The 22968-nt window shown below is 52.0% G+C and overlaps 1 protein-coding gene across 3 annotated transcripts in view; it reads left to right on the top strand.

Annotated features, from left to right (window-relative positions):
* The first annotated feature begins 13250 nt into the window (after positions 1-13250).
* The window catches only part of PALD1 (phosphatase domain containing paladin 1), a 92198-nt gene continuing 82480 nt past the window's right edge, over positions 13251-22968 (top strand). Inside the window, exons 1-2 of one of the 3 annotated variants that reach the window (XM_040242551.1) lie at positions 13251-13391; positions 19450-19558. The gene's annotated coding sequence lies outside the window, so the exon portion shown is untranslated. Of the gene's footprint in view, positions 13392-19335; positions 19559-22968 lie in introns of those variants that run through there. The other 2 variants (XM_040242553.1, XM_040242552.1) reach the window with 2 other exon arrangements.

The raw sequence follows: 22968 nt of genomic DNA, 5'->3' as shown, positions 1-22968 counted from the left end.
AGCCCCGCTTTTCTGTGGAAAGAGGACCGTAGGGTTCCTTCTGTCAGTGCCTGAGAGCTGTCTGAGGTTTGTCACTTGCCACTAAATGGGCAATTTGTCTAACCACAGATGGGGTCTGAGAAGAGTATCTGTGTTTATGTGCAAGGAAGAATTATTTATCTCATTTTACAGGTAAGGAGACTGAGGCCCAGAGAGGCTCCTTGACTTGGTAAGGCAGTATCTCGATTAGGGCTTGAATCTCCAGAAGCCTGGTCAGGGGCCCTGTCTACCCCACCTGCCTGGTCATGGCCCTTACCAAGCCTGGCCTCTAGGCGTTCCGCTCAGTTGGAGGGGTTGCCTGCCTGTCTTACCGGAAAGAAGGTGGGGTGAGGGGTACCAGGCAAGGTTAAGGAACTTCTTTTCCCCAAGGCCCAAGTGTGGACTCCCCTTTCCCTGCTCTTGCCCCCAGAAGGGTCCCTGCCCAGTGCTTCTTGTGGACTTGTTACAGGGGACGGGGCACTGCAGGCTTTGGGGTCAGGAGAGCCACCTTGGGAAGGAGTGACCAAGCACCACTCAGAGCTTCAGTGCCTGGGGAGACGGGAGGGATACTTACCTCTCCGGGTGGTGGAAAATAGCCAGCACCGTGATTCTGAGCATGCCCTTTGTAACCCAGAGCAGACTTGACTCCAAGCATGGTGTGGTACAGAGGACTGGACTTTCTTGCTTCCTCTGCCCAAGACCACCTCTCACAGTGGAAGCAGCTGTCCTGAAGTGTTTGGAGGGTTGGCCTGGCCAATTATACAAGCACTTATTAAGCTCCCAGCATATGCTGTGCCCTGGGCTGGAACGCAGTGATGAATGGTGGGCGTTCCTCTGCCTTCTGGAAGCTCACTGCCTAGTGATGGAGGGGACAGGCAAGCCGATGGGCCATGCAGCTGTGGCAGCCTCGAGGTGCGCCACGCTGAGCTCCTTGCGGCGAACTTGCTGTGGGATGCAGTTAGCTGACTGCCCTCAGCTCACCTCCCCACCCCCTGCTTTGGGGATCCTCTGCTGCACGCACATGGAGGCCACCACCTCCCTGGGATCCTGGTCAGTGGCTGAGCCCAGTGGGCTCCTGGAGCTTTTGTTGTGGTTAGGAAAGGGGAGCTTCGTTTTCAAAAATTTTTATTGGGGTGTATGTGTGTGTGTTAGTCACTCAGTCATGTCCAACTCTTTGCAACCCCATGGACTGTGTGACGCTAGTGGTAAAGAACTTGCCTGCCAGTGCAGGAGACGTGGATTCAGCCCCTGGGTTAGGAAGATCTCCTGGAGGGGGAAAGGACAACCCACCCCAGTATTCTTGCTTGGAGAATCCCATGGACAGAGGAGCCTAGCGGGCTACAGTCCATTGGATCTCAAAGAGTCGGACACGACTGAAGTGACTCAGCACCTAGTTGATGAACAATGCTGCGTTAGTTTCTGCTGTACAGCAAAGTGGATCAGTTAGTCATATACATAGCTCCACTTGGAAAGGGGAGCTTTGAAGTCAGGTTGCCTGTTGTGAATCCCAGCTCGGTCCTTTACCAGCCATGTGCCCTGGGGCAGATCTTGCCTCTCTCGGAGCCTGCATTTCCTTACCTGCTAAGGAGGAGGTAAGGAGGGAGGAAGAGAAGATGCCTCTTGCCTCAAGGGGCGGGGTGAGGCTGCAGTGGGTTCGTGCATGTGAACTGTGGCGCAAAGGAAACACTCAGTGTCTCCCTTCCCCTGCAGGGGAAAGACCATGCAGGGACGGTGGCGAACTGCCATCTCTCAATCTGTACTTCTGGCTTCAGAAAACACCCCGGATTTGGGAGATTGCCTATGCCCTTCTGAGCCTTGGTCGGTACACTCTTGAGAGTGGATGGCATCACCTAGTCCCCTGCCATATTCAGGTGGGAACACTACACCCTGGCTTGGTCAGGGGGCAGGCCAGAATCTCGGTACAAAGGCAGGCTGCTAAGAGTTGGATTGGCCCATGGAAGTGGAAGAAGGCCTAAGAGTCATTTGCCCCAAACACCAGACAGTTGACTGTTGCCTTAGAACCACCCAGGGGGCTTTCCCAGGCCCCAGCCCTGGACACCCTGGCTTAGGAGGGCAGGAGTGGTGCCTGGGAACCTGTGGTCGAGCCCCTCCTGTCGGCTGGGAACAACTGCCTGGTTCTGGTCCCAGTTTTACCCCTGACTGCACGGACAGTGAATGTCTGTCTCAGATGGCCTGGTGGGGGCGGTTGTGGGGGGTGGGGGTGTCCGGAGAGGCCTTCTAAACCAGCAGGTCTTCAGTGGCCTCCAGTTAACAGGACTGTGTGTAGCATGCCATTCTGCTTCTGAATTTGTTTTGGAAAGGAAGGGACTCTAATGAGCTGGGCTATTACTCTGTGGCTTCGAGCTGCTCCTGCTCATGGCTGGGTGCCTCCAAGACAACAAAGGGAGTGTGGAGGGGGGAGGTGTCTGCCACTTTGAGAAGCCTAACTCTAGGCCATCAGGACAAAGAAGGAAACTGGGTCAGGAGTGAGCTCCTTGTCTCTGGGGACAGTCAAGCAGAGACAGGGACCACTAGCCCTCAGAAATCTTGTACAGGGGTGTCCCTCTAAGTCTGGCCTCTGAGAATTTATGTCTTTAAGATGTGTTTATTATATCCATCATATTCTGATGGAGGTTGGAGTGAAATTGTGTGATATCTGGAGGTTGCTTTAAAATACTCCAGAAAGAAAACCAAAAGAGAGAAAAAAAAAAAAGCTAATGAAAATTTTAAATGACATTTATGAGGAAATTCCCTGGTGATCTAGTGGTTAGAACTCTGCACTCTCACTGCCAAGGTCCCAGGTTTGATCCCTGGTCTTAGAACTAAGATCCCACTAGCTGCATGGCACATACAAAAAAAAAATTATGAAAATGACAATTATTAGACTTTATCATAGATGCCCAGGGTTTAAAAAAAAAACAAAACAACTACAAAAGGATAGTGAGTGGAGGGCAGGTCTGATTCTCCTCCCCAAGCCTCCTGCTTCCCTTCCCCAGGTCTCAACTGAGCCCTCTTCCCAGCATCTTTGGGAGCCTTCCAGAGATTAACCTCATGTATACAAACCTATCAGCTGAGAATTGTTGTCATTATTTAAAAGTAGGATAACACATCCATGAGGAACAAAATTCAAATGCACAAGAAGGTATGCAGTGAAAAGTTTCCCTCCAGCCACCCAGTTCCCTGGAAAGAAAGTGAAAGTCGCTCAGTTGTGTCCGACTCTTTGCAACCCACAGACATTCTCCAGGCCAAAATACTGGAGTGGGTAGCCTTTCCCTTCTTCAGGGGATCTTCCCAACCCAGGGATTGAACCCAGGTCTCCTGAATTGCAGGCAGATTCTTTACCAGCTGAGCTGCAAGGGAAGCCCTGCAATACTGGAGGGGGTAACCTATCCCTTCTCCAGAGGATCTTCCTGACCCAGGAATTGAACTGGGGTCTCCTGCACTGCAGGCTGATTCTTTACCAACTGAGCTATCTGGGAAGCCCCAGATCCCTGGAGGTGACTAAAATCACCAATTTCTTATCTGTCCTTCAGAGACATTTAATGTACAGTTGACTCTTGAACATTGCAGAGGTTAGGAGTGCCCACCTCCTTGCAGTCAAAAATCGTAGTGTTATTTAATTTATAGCCGGCCCCTAGCGGTATCCCCTGTTCTCCATCTCCAGATTCAACCAACCATGAATCTTGTAGTATGTATGCACGGAAAAAAAAATCTACATATAAGTGGTACCCTGCAGTTCAGACCCCTGTTTCAATGGTCAACTGTAGTTTACGTGTGTACGTATATATAGGCAACCGTCCGTATCCACATGAGCTGATACTACTGTGTGTACAGCTGATATGGCTGTTACTATATAAGGGACCTGAGCATCTGCAGTTTGATACCCAGTGGGTCCTGGAACCAATCCCAGTGGATCTTGAGGGACAATATCTATGCAGCTCCTTAGGTGCTAGAATATGAGACCCTGTCCTTTAATTTTCTCTCCTCCCTCCCCCCCGTCTCTCCTTCCTTCTCACCTCAGCTGCAGAGTTGAGTAAGTAAATTTCCTTAAAATACCATCATCAGTACATGCAAGGCCTTTCTCTTACATTGTCCTCTTTGTTTTATTTCCCCTTCCTCACATTCCTTTTTCTCATAGGCACCTGTGGTAGCATGTCTGATAAACGTTTTTGCATAATGTACACATTCTCATTAAAAAAAAAAAAAACTATGGTGATTTTTCTGTGTATGACTGTGGTTCCTTTACATCAATGGGTATTGTATGGCTAATCCAGCTCTATTATTTCATCACAGGATACTGTTTTTAAGCTCGTTGCACATTTTTGTGTGTGCACCTGGATTGTTGGATGTTTCTGTTGAACGGGATTCTGTGGCTGGAGTCCGTGTGACTTACCTATTCCCTTAGAGATGGATGCCAGGACTTGCTCAGGCACCACTGTCCGTCTCTGTCAGTGTCCACTCCTGAACGTCGCTCCCAGCTCTAGAGATCATTTTCTGTCAGCCCGCATACATCTGCCTCGTGTTTTCAAATATCTGTATGACATTTCCAGTTTCCTGGATGTTCCAGAGTTTATCTAGCCTATCATCTCTCTGTCCACAGACTCATCGCTTGTTTCCAATCTTGCACCATCTCAAACGAGGAATAACTCTATGCGGTTGTTAATCTGTTGGTTGTGTGGGCACATCTCTAGGCTAAATTCCTAGACGTGGAACTGCTGGGGCCAAGAGTCTGTGCGTGTGTCACGTGGACAGATGCTATCAAAAACTGTGAGCGCGTCCCTTCCCTATCCTCTTTTGCCATAAAGATTTCTCTGAGGCTCAGAGAGGGTGGATGACCTGGTTGGAAAAACACAGCCTGTGAATGTTGGCACCAAGACTAGACCTCAGAAGGCTGGGCCTGGGCCAATTATCTTGCCAAGGCACTTCGCTGGTTCCCATGTATCCCAAGCTTTAGGGAGTCTGGGATCTTCCCTGTGCGTCTGGGAGGTCTTGGCCTCTTCTGGAATGTTGCTGGTAAGCAAGACACCTCCCTGCCCACTGATCTGGTGAGGGGTCAGCCCAGGAGCTCTGTTCCTGGGGACCAGGGTCTCGTTGCCATACGAAGGCCTTGGGAAGATGCTGCCGGGCCGCCGTGTCTCCCTTGACCCCTGCCCCACCCCCCTCCCCTGCAGCATCTTCACAAATGGCTCTGACAGAGTGAGACATCCTTGGGAGCCTGAGTGGTGTTGCTTGGATACAACTGGGCAACAGATCTGGGTTATTTAAGGGAGAGGGAGAGTGGGAGGGAAGGGGTGACAGCCTGTTTATTCAGGGATGGATGGTCTTCCTGCTGCAAAGTTTGGCAGACCCCCTCGCACCCCCCCCATCCCACCCGCCTCATTAGTTTCAGTGTCCAGGGCCTGGGATTTTGCAGTGAGACCCAGCAGAAGGCCGCTGGGCACTTTTTACTGATAGCAGTGGGGGAGGGGATTCTCTGAGCGTTTGGGAGGCACTATGCAAGTAGGGGGGGGGGAGAAGGGAGGAGGTGAAGGCAGAGGGAGACACCTCGGAGGGGATCTTCTTTTCTCCCTCTCTTTTTTAATATTTATTTCTTATTTACTTGGCTATACTAGGTTATAGTTGCAGCATATGAGATCTAGTTCCCTGGCCAGGGATCAAACCTGGGCCCCCTGCCTTGGGAGCTCGGAGTCTTAACCATTGGACCATCAGCGAAGTCCTTGGAAGGGATCTTCTGATGATGCTAGCAGCCATAACTACTGTTATGTTACTGAGCTTCTTCTTGGACAGCTAGTAAGGGCTTTGAAGTTGTTAGTTCACCTAATCTTAAGTGAAGTTGCTTAGTCGTGTCTGACTCTTTGTGACCCCATGGACTGTAATCTACCAGAGGAACCTGGTGTGGGATTTTCCAGGCAAGAGTACTGGAGTGGGTTGTCATTTCCTTCTCCAACCTAATCTCAAAATCTTATCAAAATGTGTGTGACTATCCTCATTTTATAAGATTTTTTTTTTTTGGCCTCACCATGCAACATGCAGCATCTTAGTCCCCTGTTGTTTAGTCGTTAAGTCATGGCTGACCCTTTGCGACCCCATGGACAGGCGCCTCTGTCCATGGGCTTTCCCAGGCTAGAATACTGGAGTGGGTTGCCATTTCCTTCTCTAGGGGATCTTCCTAACCGAGGGATCTAACCCGAGTCTCCTGTGGTGGATGTGCGGAGTCTCAACCATTGGACTGCCGGGGAAGTCCCAATCCTCATTTTCTAGATATGGAAACAGAGGCTCATAAAAGCTCAGAACACTTTTGAGTTCATATAGCTCAGAAGTGGCAGAACTGGAATTCAAACTCAAGTCTGTCTGATGCCAAAGTCAAAACAGATCTCTTTACATCCCTGAGCTGGGAGGACATCCACTTCCACTCTGAACTAACTTGATCCCCAGTACCCCAGTTCCCACTCTACCCTGCAGGAAACATCATTTTGAAAGATCAGTTTACTGGTCTGCCTGCCATACAGACCTGTGAGCACCTCTGGCAAAGTGGGGTCTTCTCCCTGAGCCCAGGTTCAGGCACAGAGTAGGTACTCAACATTGCTGCTTGGAGCTCAGATCCTTGAGCAGCTCACCTGAGGCAAATCCTCACTCTCTTCCTGATAGCCCTGTGGGGACCAGAAGACAGTGTCCTGCCACTGAGCCTTCTCTGCTCCCACTGAACAGACCCAGAGCCTTCAGCATTTCCTGGGGCTGAGCTCCAGATCTCTACTCCTGTGCTATCTTGCTAGGAGTCAGCACTCATGTTCCCTCCGGCAGGCGTGACCTGATCAACAAGAGTCTACAGAGGTGTAGGGTGGGGTGGTGAAGGCTGCTAGGTATCTGTCCCTGTGTGGCTTGGGAAGGAAAGAAGTTAACTCTTTCAGTGCCCCAGCTTTTAGAGGTTACAGCTCCAACTGGGCTGGGCTGAACTGTGCGGGGAGGTGGAAGTAGGGAGCTGTGGCTTGGGAAACGGGAAGAGACCAGTCAGCTGAGCTGTGCAGAGGGACAGGTCAACACATGTGTGGGTCCTGGGCTTGCTCTATAGCCCCCACTGTCCCCTCATCCTCCTCTGAACCCCAGTGCAACCTTATACTTTGCGGAACATTATCACAGCCTGCCTTCAACCACAGTTATCCATCTAATAATGATGAGCATAAAAGCCGCTCTGTGCCAGGACAGTGCCAAGTACTTTGAAGTCATCATCCCATTTAGGTCCCTCAACCAACCACCAGCTCAGGTGAGTGAGGGATGCATCATGGTTTACCTGAGGTTGGAGACACAGCCCCACAAGCACACTTTTCTTTACTATTCTATTGTGTTATTTTCTTCCTAGCTAAGTCACTTAGGAATGATCTTGCTTCTGTTGTTATTAATATTTGCTTCTTTATTGTATCCCCTGCCCCCACTCTACTAAAATGTCAGCCTCATGAAGGCAGGACCTTGTCTGCCTCATTCACTGCTCAAGGCCAAGGTTTTGGAATATAGAAGGGGCTCTGTAAATGTTCGTTGATTGACAGTGAATGAATGGGACATCTGTTGAATGGATGAACCAGGATTTCTTCTCCCTTTTCTCTCTTTTTCTTCTGATGGAGCACTCTCCTTGTAGTACTTGAGGAATGTTCTGGAGATAGAATCACGCTCCTTCCACTTGTCCTGGGCACTCTTTAGTCAGGCTCTGAGTGGTGCTGAGGTAGGCCTCCAGGTTCTCTTGCCCTCAGGACCTCATTGTTCTTTGAAGCATTTTTGAACTGCAGGTCACAGATAAAATCAGTTTTGTGCACTGTAATCAGTAAAAATAAAAAGAAACAGGATAAGATACATTAGAAAGTATCAGCGTGCATCACATGTAGTAAAGCTAAGCATTTTTTATATATTTATGTCTCTGTGTAGCTGGTGGTCCCAAACTAAAACATATATATATATATATATATATATACACAGTACATAGATACTGTATATATATTTGTATGTGTGTATATATATGTATAATTGATTTACAATATTGTATTGGTTATAGGCCATGATGATCTTGTGTTAATACAGCAAAGTGATTCAGCTATATATATATATTTTCAGATTCTATTCCACTATAGGTTATAAGATGTTGAATATAGTAGATCCTTGTTGCTCATCTATTTTGTGTATAGTAGTTTGAATTTTTTATTCAAAAAAATATTCTTAATTTGTCCCTCCCTCCCTCCTTCCCACTTTGGTCACCATAAGTTTGTTTTCAATGTCTGTGAGTCTATTTCTGTCTTGTATATAGGTTCATTTCTATCATATTTCAGATTCCATGTATAAGTGGTATTACTCAGTATTTGTCTTTTTCTGACTTCACTAAGTATAACATTCCATCCACATTGCTGCAAGTGGCAATTGTTCATTGTGTTTTATGGCTGAGTAATATTCCATTGTATAAGTATACATCTTCTTAAGCCAAATGTCTGGGTTTTTTTTTTTTTTTTTAATTTATTTTATAACTGTGTTAGGTCTTTGTCGAGCTTCCCAGGTGTAAAGAATCTTCCTGCCCAAGCAAGAGATGCAGGAGCTGCTGCTTCTAAGTCACTTCAGTCGTGTCCGACTCTGTGCGACCCCACAGACGGCAGCCCACCAGGCTCCCCCGTCCCTGGGATTCTCCAGGCAAGAACACTGGAGTGGGTTGCCATTACCTTCTCCAATGCATGAAAGTGAAAAGTGAAAGTGAAGTCGCTCAGTCGTGTCCAACCCTCAGCGACCCCATGGACTGCAGCCTTCCAGTCTCCTCCATCCATGGGATTTTCCAGGCAGGAGTACTGGAGTGGGGTGCCATTGCCTTCTCCAGAGATGCAGGAAACTCTGGTGCAATCCCTGTGTTGGGAAGAGGGATTCCTCCAGAGGAGGAAATGGCAACCCACTCCAGGATTCTTGTCTGAAAACTTCCATGGACAGAGGAGCCTTGTGGGTTACAGTCTACAGGGTTGCAAAAAGTCAGACACGTCTGAGCGACTGGGCATGCACATACGGGTCTTCATTGTTATAGTGAGCTTCTCATTGTTGTAGTGAGCTTCTCATTGCTGTAGTGAGCTGGGACTTCTCTACTCGTGGTGTCAGGGCTTAGCTGCACCACAACTTGTGGGATCTTCCCATACCAGAGATTGAACCCATGTCCTCATATTGGCAGGCGGATTCTTAATCACTGGACCATGAGGGAAGTCCCTAAATGTTTGTTGATGGGCACTTGAGTTGTTTCCACGTCTTGGCTATTGTAAACAGTGCTGCTGTTCACATTGGGGTGTATGTATCTTTTCAAATTAGAGTTTTGATTTTTCTGGATTTATACCCTAAAATGCATTTCTTACATTGAATCTCTGTCAAAAAAGTTTGAACCTAGTGTGTGAATTTGGGAGATAGGAGATACTATCCTTGGACCTAGACCCAAAGGAAAGCCAACCAATGAAATTAATAATCCTGCTGATAATTATTAATATAATGTCAATTATTGGCCATGTATCCTGTGCCAAGCAGGAATGCTCAGGTCCCAGCTTCCCACCTTCCATAAAGGTGAGAGGGAAGGAGTCCGGAGCAAACCGAGATCCTGGGAACAAGGAAGGCTGCCTGGAGGAGGAAGAACCTGAACTCAGCCTCGAAGAACCTCTTAGCCCTGGCAGGTTTGGGACTGGGTCAGAGTGTGAGTTCAGGTGGCAATAACAACAATGATAACAATAGCTTCAGTCAGTGAGCTCTGGCCGAGTGCAAGCACCGGCTGAGAGCCAGGCACTCCTTTAATCTTCCAGACATTTTCTGGAGGCATGAACAGCTCTTCATACCATTTTACAAACAAGGAAAAGAAGACTTGGAGAAATATGGTGACTTTTAGGGTAGGGGTCTCTTAGTGGTAAAACTGCCAAGGTTAGGTCCAGGGCAAGTCAGCCCTCCTCAGAGCCTGGGTCTCTCAGCCCTGCATGGCAGAGGGAAGGGCCTGAACAATGGAGGGCTACTGGATGCTGGTGGTGGGACAGTGGGCCTGGAGGGGCAGCCAGGGCAAAGGGGAAGAGTTCTGTGTTGGGGCTCAGAGACCACCTGGGTCTCAGGGGAGAATGCAGGTTCCAAGACACCTGTCCTGGAGGGCCCACGTGGGTCCCAGGCTTGGCAATAAAGGGGAGCAGAGCCAGAACAGCACCCTCCCTGACTTTGTCCATTCCCTGGGCCCAGTGTCCCCCAGCCTATGGCGGGCTTGGCACGCAGTGAGGAGCAGAAAGAGCAGTAGGGCCTGTTTCTCATCTTTTGTCAAGTCTCATCTCTGTTGATTTGAACCCAGCTCCTCTGCTTTCCAGCAAATTGTTTCTGCCTGTCAGGAAATAATTCTTGGCTTGAGTGTTCCCACAAGGGAACTGGATGTTTGCACAGCTTATGGTTCTTTGCAGGGACTGAATTTGGGACTTGCTTGCCTGGGCAGAGGGGCTGTGGATGGCCACTGGTGATTCTCTTGGAAGCGTGAGTAATGGGGTGGTTTACTATCCTTTGCAGTAGCAGCTTGCCTGCTTTCGGATGGTGAGTCTGTGTGTGTGCTACACTTGCCCACATACACATGCACGCTCACTTGGACATCCACACTTATGCCCACTAGACATACCCACACAAACATGCACATTCTCATTCACATCTCGGCAAACATACACGAGCAACACAAGTACGTATGTGTGGATACATGTGTTTACGCGCAAGCACACGGTTGTTGCAGGGCCCCCACTTTAGATGATAAGGGGGTGTTCTGGGTGTTTGTGCATCTGGGGGTGGGTGGTGGCAGAGCTGGTGGGGGTGCCGGGTGAGGAAGGGTGGGTCTTGAGCCATCTGGTTTCTGAGATCCTGTTCTGGGACCATTGATCCTTTATCAGGGAATTTTGCGCTTCTGCTCTGAGTGTCCAGACCACTCCAGGGGCTTCTGTGGCGGTCTGCACTGAGAGTGTTGGCTCAATTGATTCTTCCCTTCTGCCTGGGGTTGGAAAGCAAAGGCAAGAGTGGCTTCTTCTGGGTATACCTAGGGCTGCTGTGTCCTTTCCTTTTTCTCTTCTTCAACATTCAGTCCCCGTCCCCCTCCCAGGTGCCAGGGGTAGGGGGTGGGGAAGGAAGAAAGCCTGCAGGCTCTCTTGTGGTTGGGGGAACCCCTAGGATGCTGCTCTGAGCGGGGACTTGGCAGAACCTTAGAGGCTGAGGGTGGCTTGGTGAGGCTGGACAGTGTGGACTGGACACCATCTGTACTTGTCTCTGAGATAACCTTGAAACCCTCATCCCTTTACTTCTGGGGTCTATCAGCTGAGCCCGGAGGCTGTCCACAGGAGCCAGAAGGGCTGTGATTCTGGCTCTTCTGGGGACATCTCTGTCCTGGGCTTTTTGTTTGATTCAACAAGAACACCTACTGTGTGCATGGTGAATGCAAAGGAATGAATGACCAATGTGCCAGGCACTGTGCTAGGGACCAGGAGACAGTTCAGACATGGACTTCTGTCCTCCAGGAGCCCAGCCTAGAGAGGCAGCCAGCCTCGGATCCCAGCACCTGAGGGAGGAGGAGGGATGTGTGTGCATGTGTGTCTGTGTACAGGTGTGCACTTAAGCACAGCCTTAGTACCCATGCGCACCCCTACCATGGTCCTTGCCGCAAGGGCACATTATCCTGGAACTCAGCACCCTCCACCTGATGCAAAGTCTGGAAAAAACTTTGATGCTGGGAAGACTGAAGGCAGGAGAAGTGGGCAACAGAGGATGAGATGGTTGAATGGCATCACCGACTCAATGGACATGAGTTTGAGCTAACTCCGGGAGATAGTGAAGGACAGGGAAGCCTGGCATGCTGCAGTCCATGGGGTCGCAAAGATTTGTACATGACTTAGCAACTGAACAACAGCAACAGCACCCTCAGTATGGCAGGGCATCAGATGCGGAATCTGCAGGGGCAGGGGGTGGGGGTTGTGAAGTTGTGCAGAAGGGTCAGGAAGGGAGCAGTACCTAAGGATGCAGCCACAGTGCGCCACACCAGGCCATCACAGGCCCCAGCTCCCTGACTTGTCAGCACTTTGAAGGAGGACAGGCTGTCCTCTGGCTGAGGGACTTGAAGACTAATTATGTCACAGACCATACAGGCAGTAAGGTATGTATCAGCCTGAGCCTTGCTCTACTGGCCTCTGAAGGTAGATCTGCTTCCCAAGGCTACTCCTGGGCTTCCTCTGCTCCTCGCCTCTTCACACACCTTGGATGGAACAGGAGGAAGCCCTCAGATTAAAAGAGGGGTAATAAAAGTAGTCATCTCATAGAATCACCCAGTGAAGTACTTGAGACCTAGGTGCTGGAGGCCTGGTAAGAGCACCATAAATAACAGCCATTCCTCTTGTCTTTCTTTGTTCTTAGGGCTCACAAGGGGCTGCAGGGCCTCCATGTCCCTCTCCCAGCCCAGTGCCTTCTGGCCTGACTTTGGAGAGAGAGCAGGCCTGCACTACCTTCATCCCTGGGCAAACTTGGACTTCCCTGACTCCCGCTCCATCCCTGATTGTGGGTGAGGCAGGGAGTGACAGGTGAGGAAGACGCAGGTCCCCAGTGCAGGGCAGAGAGAAGGGACAAGTGACTCACTAACCACAACCAATTTCGTCTCCCTCAGAAAAACAGTGGTGAGAGTGAAGGCACCAGCGTTCACTTGGAGGCGCGCACTCGCGCAGGGCTGGCAGGGACTGCTGGGGCGTTCCGGTGGGCCAGGCTGGACTGCCTCCCCCGTCAGGGGAGCCGGGGACAGACCCCCCTGGGGGTTAGGATTGTGCCTGTCACTGCAGGGAGCCATGGGTCCTCTCCCCTTCCGAAGTTTCTGCCGGGTTCTTTGCTTTGTGTCTCCAGGTACTGAGGGTGTCCAAGGTTTGGGAGAAGCCCACAGCTGAGCGGACAGTCTGCTCTTTAAGGGCTAACCGTTGACTCCTGTGGTGGCGAGGTCCAGAGAGAGAAGTCGCCTAGCTCAGGTTGCACAGCACAGCGAGGATTCTTCCGGTGCCCGCAGAGGCTTGGCTTTGCTTTAAAAAGCAGAGAGCGGCGAGGGCCAGCCGATCTCCCGGGGAGCTGGAGTCTGGACGGGGGTGTGGCGCCGAGAGCTTTTGCTTCTTTCTCCTGCCAGGGAGGCTGGATGTAGGGTTTGGGTTTCTTCCAGAAAGAGCCGAACTCCTGACAAGGGAAGCGGAACTGGTTTCCCAGGCGGTCTCCCCCGCCCCAAAGTTTTCCTCCTAGGCGGAGGGTGGGCTGGCGGAGGGAGGAAGCGGGGCCGAGAAAGGTGGGGCCAGCCGTTCCCTCTCCCCCAGGCAGCAGCGGCTCTGGAATGTCACTCCGGACGCTGCTTGGTGAGTGTGTCTTTAAATCCGAGACCCCCGCCCCCTCGGCGGCTGGGGCCGGGGCTCTGGCTGGCTGGGCGACGGCGGGCGCGGTGATTGGCGGCCCCGCCGGGTCCGCCCTCGGCGTGGGGGTCGCGGGGCACCCGGAGCCGAGCGGCGCGCTCCTGCTGGGGTGCGCGGCTCTCTACTCAGGCGAGCGCGGCCTCCTGCGCTTGTGCCCTCGCCTCGCCGCGCCCGGCTTGCCAGCCTCCGGAGCCGCCTCTGCCCACGGATGGGCTGGGGAAGTTGGGAGGAGCGAGCCGGAGCCAGTACCCGGCGCGACCCGCCGCTGCCTAACTCGGCGCCCGCAGTTCGGGCGCCGCGCGCCTGCCGCAGGAGCGCGGATGCCCCCCGGAGCCACGGGCTGGCAGGTACCGACGCGTCAGGACCCGGGGCCGGCGCGGGAGGGCTGATGAGGGACTCTTCTCGGCACTCCCGGGCCGGGGCTGCTCCGACCACCCACTCCCCATCCCCTAGATCACAAGCCTCCCTGGGCTCTGTGGAGAGGAGAGAGCCTGGCCCCCTCAACGAAACCCGCACGGGATCGGTGCCTGGGAGAGAAGCGGAACCACACATTTTAAACAGGAGTTATTGAGGCGTTCTGTCTGTCCGGCTCTGGGCTACGCACTTTCTCCAGGAGCTTTCTCTCCGACTAGGGTAGATGTGGGATGGCGACACCTCCACCCTTGATGGCTGGTTCTCGGGCGAGACCTGAGAGCTGGGCTTCCTGTGTAGCTGCGGCGAGGCAAGCAGCCTCATGTTCCACACCTGAGGTCCCTGGGCTCGTCTTTAGGCACTTGCGGTCCATGGAACTGGGAAGAGTCCAGAGATCCCAGTGAGTGCAGGCTTTGATGTTGGGCCGCATCTGGTTCTTGCCTTCTGCAGGCCTGGGTCTCCCGGGGGAGCCCTTTTTTCATCTTCAGAGGTTTTCTTGCAGGGGCAGGCGGCCTGTCAGAAAGCGGAGTGCAGTATCAGGGAGACGGCTGCCCCGGACTCTTAAAAACATCTAGGACGATTGGAACATGTTATTACCTCTTAGGGAGTCAGAAACGGAAGAAAAGCTCCCCTGACTTCAGGAAGCTTCCAGCTTCTCGGTCTCTCCACCAGAGTTCCAAGCAACAACTCCTTGGCTTCCTGCAGAGCAGCCTGGACCCAGGGACAGCATCTCTTAAATGCCAGGCACTGGGCTCTGCCAAGGAGGATGGGAGTGGCGGAAGGAGTTGGAGGGTTCCCCACTTAGGTGGCTTAGCCCCACTGTGCGACCCCGTGGGGGGCGATGAGGGGGGTGGGATGCAAGGCATAAACACAGAGAAATTTCGTTACTTTAGGGTTTCCATACCAGTCCTGGACTAATAGTAACAGTGGAAATACCAAGAGAATACACACGATTAATTGCTGAATGAGTGACACAGGCTGTAATTGCCAGGGAAGCTGGGATGCAGTTCTCATGCAGCCATGCAAATATGTTTGAAATATTCTTGTTCTGCCTCCATACCCCTCTTTTCTTATTACCCTGATGCTTAGGACCTCTCACCGCCTCCAGGGACAGGGAGCAGCAGAAGTGTGCCCCAGCCCCACTCCCAGTTGTTTGTTGTTTTTTTTTTTTTTTTTCCTGCTGACTGAAGCTATTCCGGACTTCAGGAGAATTACGTTTGGTTTCTGGGGTCAGGCTGACCATAGGACCTTCCTAGCTTCCCTGGGGCTTCTGAGGTTTGGGATCTAGATCCAGCCTTACAGGAGGAAGTCCTCACTTCCTTTCTGAAGAGCCTCTGTCTCTGGGGGCTGGGGATGAGCTTGGCAGGCTGGAGCCAGGCACCATTTCCTGTGAGTGCAGATGGACAGTCTTCCTCTCGTTGGCCATTGGGGTTGGAATTGGGGTGTTGGAAGTGGACAGGCCCGGCAGAACTGGCTTGAGGTTAGTGGTACCTGGGGCATCTCTGACCTCACCTCTGAGGTTCTGCTGTGCTTCAGGCTCTGCTCCCTCCCCCATCATCCCTGGCAAGATGTCCTGGAACACTTTGTGGAGGTGGCAGTGAACTCGTGCCTGTGGCCTTGGACACTGTTCTTGGAGTGGGAGTTGCTGAGCTTACCCTTTAGCCCTTGGCCGGCACTGTGAGTACTTGGGTGAACACATACCCACCTGCCTCCAAACAGGTGGCGCCCATGGGGTCACCCGGGGACAGGTGGGGAATGCTGGTGTGGGCAGAGATGTGTGCCAATGTGCTCAGGTTTATAGCTGCGTGGGCTGGGCCGGTGAGGAACTGGATGCAGTGGACATGAGAGCAGACACAGGAAGACGGTGGAGGTGGGCAAGCAACTCAGGGCACGGACACGTGCAGGGGCAGACAGTGTGAACACACAAGCGGGGACAACGAATGGGCTGCAGATACCGTATAGACAGATCTCTGCCATCATGGAGACTTGGCTGGCAAAAGTGGACACATGTGTTGGTGGGCTCAGAGGAGCATAGACAGGGATGTGAGCTGACATTCACTGACGGGAGACATGGAGCCACATGGATGTGACTTGAAGCCCTGGGCAGACATGGAGTTGGCTGTGAACACCTGAAACGCAGACACTTAAACCTGCTGAGTCACCGGCAGCAGAAGGCAGAACACAGTCAGAGGTGGGTACTAAGAACTGTGGTGCTGGAGAAGACTCTCGAGAGTCTCTTGGATAGCAAGGAGGTCAAACCAGCTAATCCTCAAGGAAATCAACTGATACTGAAGCTGAAACTCCACTACTTTGGCCACCTGATATGAAGAGCTGACTCACTGGAAAAGACCCTGATGCTGGGAAAGATTGAGGACAGGGGGAGAAGGGAGTGACAGAGGATGAGATGGTTAATGGCATCATTGACTCAGTGGACATGAGTTAGAGCAAACTCCAGGAGATAGTGAAGGACAAGGAAGCCTGGCGTGCTGCAGTCTGTGGGGTCGCAAAGAGTCGAACAGAACTTAGTGACCAAACAGCAGCAACCAAGATGTAGTCCAAGGCAGGCACTGTTGAGTTATTCCTGTGACTCTGTGTGGCAGCGGTGGCTGAAAGTTGACTTGTTTGGGATAGTGGCTGTGCAGGTGCTGAGTGGTGTGGCTTCATTTCTAGACTCCTGCTTTGGGGTTTGGAGACCCCAAAGGGCTCAGGATCCTCTGTTTAAGCCTGAGAATTCTCTGACCTCCCTATTCTCTAAGGGCTGGGCGCATGCCTTAAGCACCGGCTGGGGCTCCTTGAGCTTTGAGGTTCATCTCCTCTGGGTCTCACTTCTGAAGTGAGACTGTGCGGCCGGGATAGGGGAGGAACCTGCTGGGGACTCTCCTTCTTAGCCCAAACCTGAGGGTTTCTTGTGGGGAAGGGACAGTCCCAGGGGGCAGGGGGGAGAGAAAGAGTAAACTTGAGTTGGATCTTTGGTGAGACCTTTGCTCTCTAGTGTGGACTGCCCCTCCCCCAAACCCTGGACTTGGACAGGGAAGGGCTCCGCCCCACCATTTGGCTCTGGCCCAACCTGGAGATGGGAGATACAGCTGACACAGACTCACTGTGTTACCTGGGCAAGTTACTCAGTGTCTTAACTAACTCATCTTTAAAGTCCAACCCCTCATCTTTAAAGGGGGCCAGTAACCCCTCACCCTTGGGGTGTGGCGAGGGTTTAATGTGAGTGGAAAGTGTGTGGCCCAGGACCTGGCACAGAGCGAGCCCTGTTGGTGGAACTTTGGTGACTGGACTTGCTCTGTGGCCAGGACTCCCCAGCGCTGGTCAGCAGCCAGGTGGCCAAGCCCTGGGAAGGTGAGCAGGCCAGCACCTCTGATCTGAAAGCTCGAGGGCTTTGTTCTCCCCTCTCACCCCGCAGTTGCTCCTTAGCCCTGTGGGACCTCTCCACGCTTGCAGGAGGCTGAATGAAGCTTGGGCCTGGCCTTCTGGCCTCTGGGAGGGGAGCCAGTGGTTTGCTAAGAATAGCCCCAAATTATGGCTCTGCCTCCCAGCGGACAGCTGTGTACCTCCCCATTCTGGGCCAAGGGGCTGGCAGATGGGCCTTTTGTGTTTCTTGTAACTGGCACTCAGCACAGGGATGAGCTTGGGAGCAGCAGGCTGGATCTGGGCAGAGGCCTTGCTGTTCTTCCTAAGTCTTCTGTTGGGACCAGGGAAAGAGAAGGCCCAGGGAGAACTAGCCTTTAAAACCCCCAAGTTCCTCTTCCACTCAGAGCTTGTCCTGCCAACTGACCATCTTCATACCCGCAGTACATCTTAGTGATTAAGATTACTGGGTCCAGAACCAGATCACTAGGGTCTGAATTTTGGCTTCCGCTCTCACTGGCTCTGTGGCATTGGGCAACTCACTTAACCTCTCTGTGCCTGATTCCCTTGTGTAACAGGATTAATAATAGTGACTCCCTTAGAAAAATGTCACAAAGATGAAAGGAGGTAGCATATGGAGTGTCCTCGCAGTAACGTGTGGCTCATAGTAAGTGCACAGTAAACATTTGGTGCTGCTATTACCATGATTACAGTGATCTCAGCAGAGCGACAGGCCTGTGAAACCACAGAGGCCAGGCTGTTTGCACGGTGGCTCAAGGTGAGAGGGCCCTGGGATGCTATCTTGGCTCTGGTTCCTGGCCTTTCATGCCCCAGGTTCAGTGTGAGGTACAGGGGACCAAAGGTGAGTGAGACTCAGTCCCTGCCAAGTAGAGAGGCACCTGTGTACATTCTACCTTTGGTACCTACTGGGGGCCGTGTCTGCTATGGTCGGAGCTGAAGGGAGGGAAGGGCACCAGGTGATGCTTCAGGGGGGCTTTGAAGGATGACCAAGAGTTTACAAGGATAAGAAGGGCTTCCCAAACAGAATGAGCAACCCATGCAGAGATGTGGCATCTTGGCATGTTTAGGGAACTTGAGCAGATCCACAGACCTGGGGTGGGGCCCAGGCTCAGCATTCCCGGCCTGTGAACTGCTGTTCCACACTGGGCTCAGAGGCAGCCCTGGCCTCCCTCTTAGGACATGAGACGCCTAGAGGCCCCTCCTTTTAGTGTAAGGAATCTCTTTCGCTGTCGGTCTCCCCATTCTCCAGGGGACCTCCCTGCCCTCTTATGAAGGCCTGCCAGCCCTCTCTGTGTGTTAGTTGTCGTGTCCAGCTGTGTCCAGCTCTTTGCTACCTCATGGACTGTAGCTTGCCGGGCTCCTCTGTCCATGGGATTCTTCAGGCCAGAACACTGGCGTGGGTGGCCATCCCCTTCTTCAGGAGATCTTCCCGACCCAGGAATTGAACCCGGGTCTCCTGCATTTCAGGCGGATTCTTTACCATTTAAGCCACTGGGGAGGCCTTGCCAGCCCTCCCTGAGACCCCTCATTTTTGAGCTGGGGGCTCCAGACTGCCCCCATTGCAGCATCAACATGCCTATTTTTGCTCTTAGCTGAAATACCTATGGGTTAACAGATCCCCTTTCTCAGGAATGAACTGAGGCCTTTGAAACCTCTCCTAAGGAGAGAATGTCTAATAGTGGAATTCCTGGACCTTGGAAGTTTTTTATTTTCTGTAACTGACATGTGTACTGGCTTTTCAGCCCCTGCTTGGGCTGGAGCTGAAGCACGCTGATGAAGGAGAGACATGGGACATCTGGGGTGACCTCCATGCCCGTGGCAGGCAGCAGGGAGCATCTGGGAGCTGGGTGTGCCGCTCCTGACCCTGTGGGCTCCCAGGGAGCAGGGCTTTTGGAAATTCCAGGCAGAGGGAGGGTGTGGTGCTAGGACGGCTGTGGGTCCATGGCTGGGCTTCCCGCCCTCGCCCATGAGAAACAGGCCCCACTGCCAAGAGGCTGGTGCAGGGGCATTTAGGGGGGAGAGAAGTGGGTGCCCTCAGACGACCCTGGGCTTTGCTGGCCTCTACATGCTGCTGGGCCCTAGGCTCTGCATGTCTGCAGGCGGTGGCCTCTGTCCGGGCCCTCCCCGGAGTGGAGGACAGGGCCACTGGTGTTTTTGAAGATTTTGTTTAGAAAGCACAGAGGGGAACCTCTCCTCCTCTTTTCTTTTCCTGCAGAGCTCAGGAAGGCGTGAACCCCTCTCCTGCTAGTCACAAAGAGGCTGGTGGATGTGTCTACTCTGACTGCCATCCTGTAGTTGCTGAGGCCTTCTCCTGGGTCCCTGAGGTTGGTGCTGACCCCTTATCTCCCTACGGCCCTGACTGGCAGGGCCCAGAAGACCTCATCCAGCCTGGATCTGATTGGGCTCATCCCCACCCCTATCCTGGCTTTAGCCTTAGTTTGACCACTTTCTTGCTGATGCTCGGTCCCTGCCACGGTTGCAGCCCTGTCTGTTGATGGAGTTCATAGCCTTCAGGAGTCCCTGCGGGTTTCTCACTGCTGGCTCACTTCGGGGTCTGTGGGGAAGCTCTGGTTTTCAAATGCCCCAGAGAAAAAGGCCCAGAGCCCTCCGTGGAGGTAGAGGCCCAGCTTTGCAGAGCTTCCTGGGGATGTCCGGAGCAACTCTCTCGCCTCTCCTGGGCTCTAAATCAGGTCTAAGGTGCAGGTGGATAAACCCAGGACTAGCAGTTGACTACTTCCTCTGAGCCCAGTTTTTCCATCTGCAAAATGGGCATAATAATGTTTCCCTTGTCTACTTAAAAAGTTAAAAAAAAATGAGGTGAAATTCACTTGATGTAAAATTAACCATTTTGAAGTACAGCTACAGTGGCACTGAGTTCATTCACAGTGCTGTGGCACCACCTCCGTCAAGGTGCAGAACATTTTCCTCACTCCAAGGAAGACCCGCGTCCCCATTAAGTGCTGACTCCCTTCCTCCTGCCTCACTTAAGCTTTATTGATGTGTGCATACTGTAACATTCACCTAGCCTACAGGTGCAGCTGGCTGAGTGCTGGCGAATGTCATGGGCATGCAGCCCCCACCCCAGTCAAGTGTGGGCACACTTCCATCACCCAGACGTTTCCTGGGGCTCCCCTGCAGTCCGTAGTTGCTCCCACGCCTGGTATCTCCTGTCACTCTGGCTTTTCTTTTTTCTAGATTTTCACACAAGTGGACTCATCTAGTTAATAGGTATTTTTTTTATCTCTGCCTATTTTATTCAACGTGATGTTCTTTTTTTTTTTCTTTTTTTTTCAATTTGTTTTTGGCTGCACGGGGTCTTCTTTGCTGTGTGTGGGCTTCCTCTAGTTGCAGTAAGTGCGGACTTCTCTCTAGCTGTGGCGCATGGACCTCTCATCGCAGGACTTCTCTTATTGTGGAGCAAACACGGGGGCTTCAGTAGTTGTGACGCTGAAGCCTAGGTGCCCCAAGGCATATGGGATCTTCCCAGACGGTTGTTGAATCCTTATCCCTTGCATTGGCAGGCAGGTTCTTTTTTTTTTTATTAATTAATTTTTTATTGAAGGATAATTGCTTTACAGAATTTTGCCGTTTTCTGTCAAACCTCAGCCTGAATCAGCCATAGGTATACATATATCCCCTCCCTTTTGAAACTCCTTCCCATCTTCCTCCCCATCCAAACCCTCTAGGTTGACACAGAGCCCCTGTTTGAGTTTCCTGAGCCGGACAGCAAATTCCCGCTGGCTATCTATTTTACATATGGTAATGTAAGTTTCCTTGTTACTCTCTCTGCACATTTCACCCTCTCATGTCATGTGTTCTAGGAGTGTGTTCCTTTTTTCGTTGCTGGGTATGTATCCCAGTGTGTGTAGGGCCCATAGCTTGCTTACCAAGTTCCCAGTTGATGGATGTCTACCCTGCTTTTGAAAATGTTTTCAGTTAAAAAAAAAATTAAGTAGTTATCTTTACAAAGGATTCGGGTAGTAGCTTCCTAGAGAAAGGGAGTGAATTGTGAAAGCCCTTCCATTCCTCACTTCCTCTCTTGGCCCGAGGTGTCTCTGTCCGCAGTTTGTGGGTATCCCCCGTCATCTTTTCTGTGCCTCTGTATGCATTTGTGTAGTTTTAATTTGGGGACCCAGAACTGCACTTGGTCCATGGCTCTGGGGCCCACTTCTTCACTTAGCACTTTTTGGGAGTGTTGCCAGCAGAGTTATCCAAGTTCTATACCTTCCTTGGGAGCCATCCCTGAGCTGAGGGCCCAGAGGAGGGGGTCCTGGGCCAGGCAAACAGGTGTCTACTCCTTCCCCGCCTCTGGCTCCAAGCTGGGGCTCAATGAGCCTTTGAGGGGGACAGAATGAAGGCTTTGTGGAGGTGGTCAATTCCAGGCAGGTTTCTAGAGGAGGAAGGCATTGGGACAAAAGGGGTCAGCCTGTTATGGGTAGACGTGCACTCCCGCAGCGCGCCTACGCAGCAGCTGCCAGCAGGGGCTTCCTCTTCCTGTCTCTGTGAAGTGTCTCTGGAAGGGATAGGCCGAAGGAGAGGGAGGTTTGCTGGGTGGACAGAAGACAGACTGAGGCCTCCCTTCTTGTTGCAGCAGAGTTGCCCCTTGCTGAGGCTGGCTGCAGGCAGCATGCTTGGATAGGGACCCTCTCCTGCGCTGCAGGCTATGCTGGGTGTGTTTGGGTGGAGGGCGGGGATGGCAGCTGCCTCCCCAGGAAGGGGGGCTGCCTGGGCTCAGTTTTGGAGTGCTCCTGCCTCTACCCAAATCCCAGCCAGCTGGGTCGCTGAAGTGCTGAATCTTTATTGTCATGCATCCTCCCTTGACGCTGCCTTTGAAGTCTACAAGAATCACATTCCCTGCATACTTACTGACACTGGCCGTATTCATTGTTTTTAAGTTTTTCCCAATTTAAGAATTCAAAACAGTGCCTTAATACTGTTCAGGAGATAGGAATCCTGAGTTGTGGTGTCCTAGGGCAGCCACCTGCTCACCCAGGGAGCGCTTAGCTTGTGACTTAGGGTTCCCTCTTAGCCTCTTCTGGCTCCAGAGCCCTTGGGGACAGTATGGGGGAGAGAGATGTGGAGTGGGCCTGGCAGGGAAGCCGTGAATAGGTGGGCTTGTTCATCTCTCTGTGATTTCTCCAGCTTCAGTTCAGTTCAGTTCAGCCGCTCAGTCCTACCCGACTGTGCAACCCCATGAATCACAGCACGCCAGGCCTCCCTGTCCAGCACCAACTCCCGGAGTTCACTCAGACTCACGTCCATCGAGTCCGTGATGCCATCCAGCCATCTCATCCTCAGTCGTCCCCCTCTCCTCCTGCCCCTAATCCTCCCAGCATCAGAGTCTTTTCCAATGAGTCAACTCTTCACATGAAGTGGCCAAAGTACTGGAGCTTCGGCTTTAGCATCATTCCTTCCAAAGAAATCCCAGGGCTGATCTCCTTCAGAATGGACTGGTTGGATCTCCTTGCAGTCCAAGGGACTCTCAAGAGTCTTCTCCAACACCACTGTTCAAAAGCATCAATTCTTCGGCACTCAGCTTTCTTCACAGTCCAACTCTCACATCCATACATGACCACAGGAAAAACCATAGCCTTGACTAGACGGACCTTAGTCAGCAAAGTAATGTCTCTGCTTTTGAATATGCTATCTAGGTTGGTCATAACTTTTCTTCCAAGGAGTAAGGGTCTTTTAATTTCATGGCTGCAGTCACCATCTGCAGTGATTTTGGAGCCCC

The sequence above is a fragment of the Oryx dammah genome, unplaced genomic scaffold (assembly GCF_014754425.2).
Source record: "Oryx dammah isolate SB20612 unplaced genomic scaffold, SCBI_Odam_1.1 HiC_scaffold_6, whole genome shotgun sequence".
Lineage (NCBI taxonomy): Eukaryota > Metazoa > Chordata > Mammalia > Artiodactyla > Bovidae > Oryx > Oryx dammah.
This window is presented reverse-complemented; position numbering and strand designations above follow the sequence as displayed.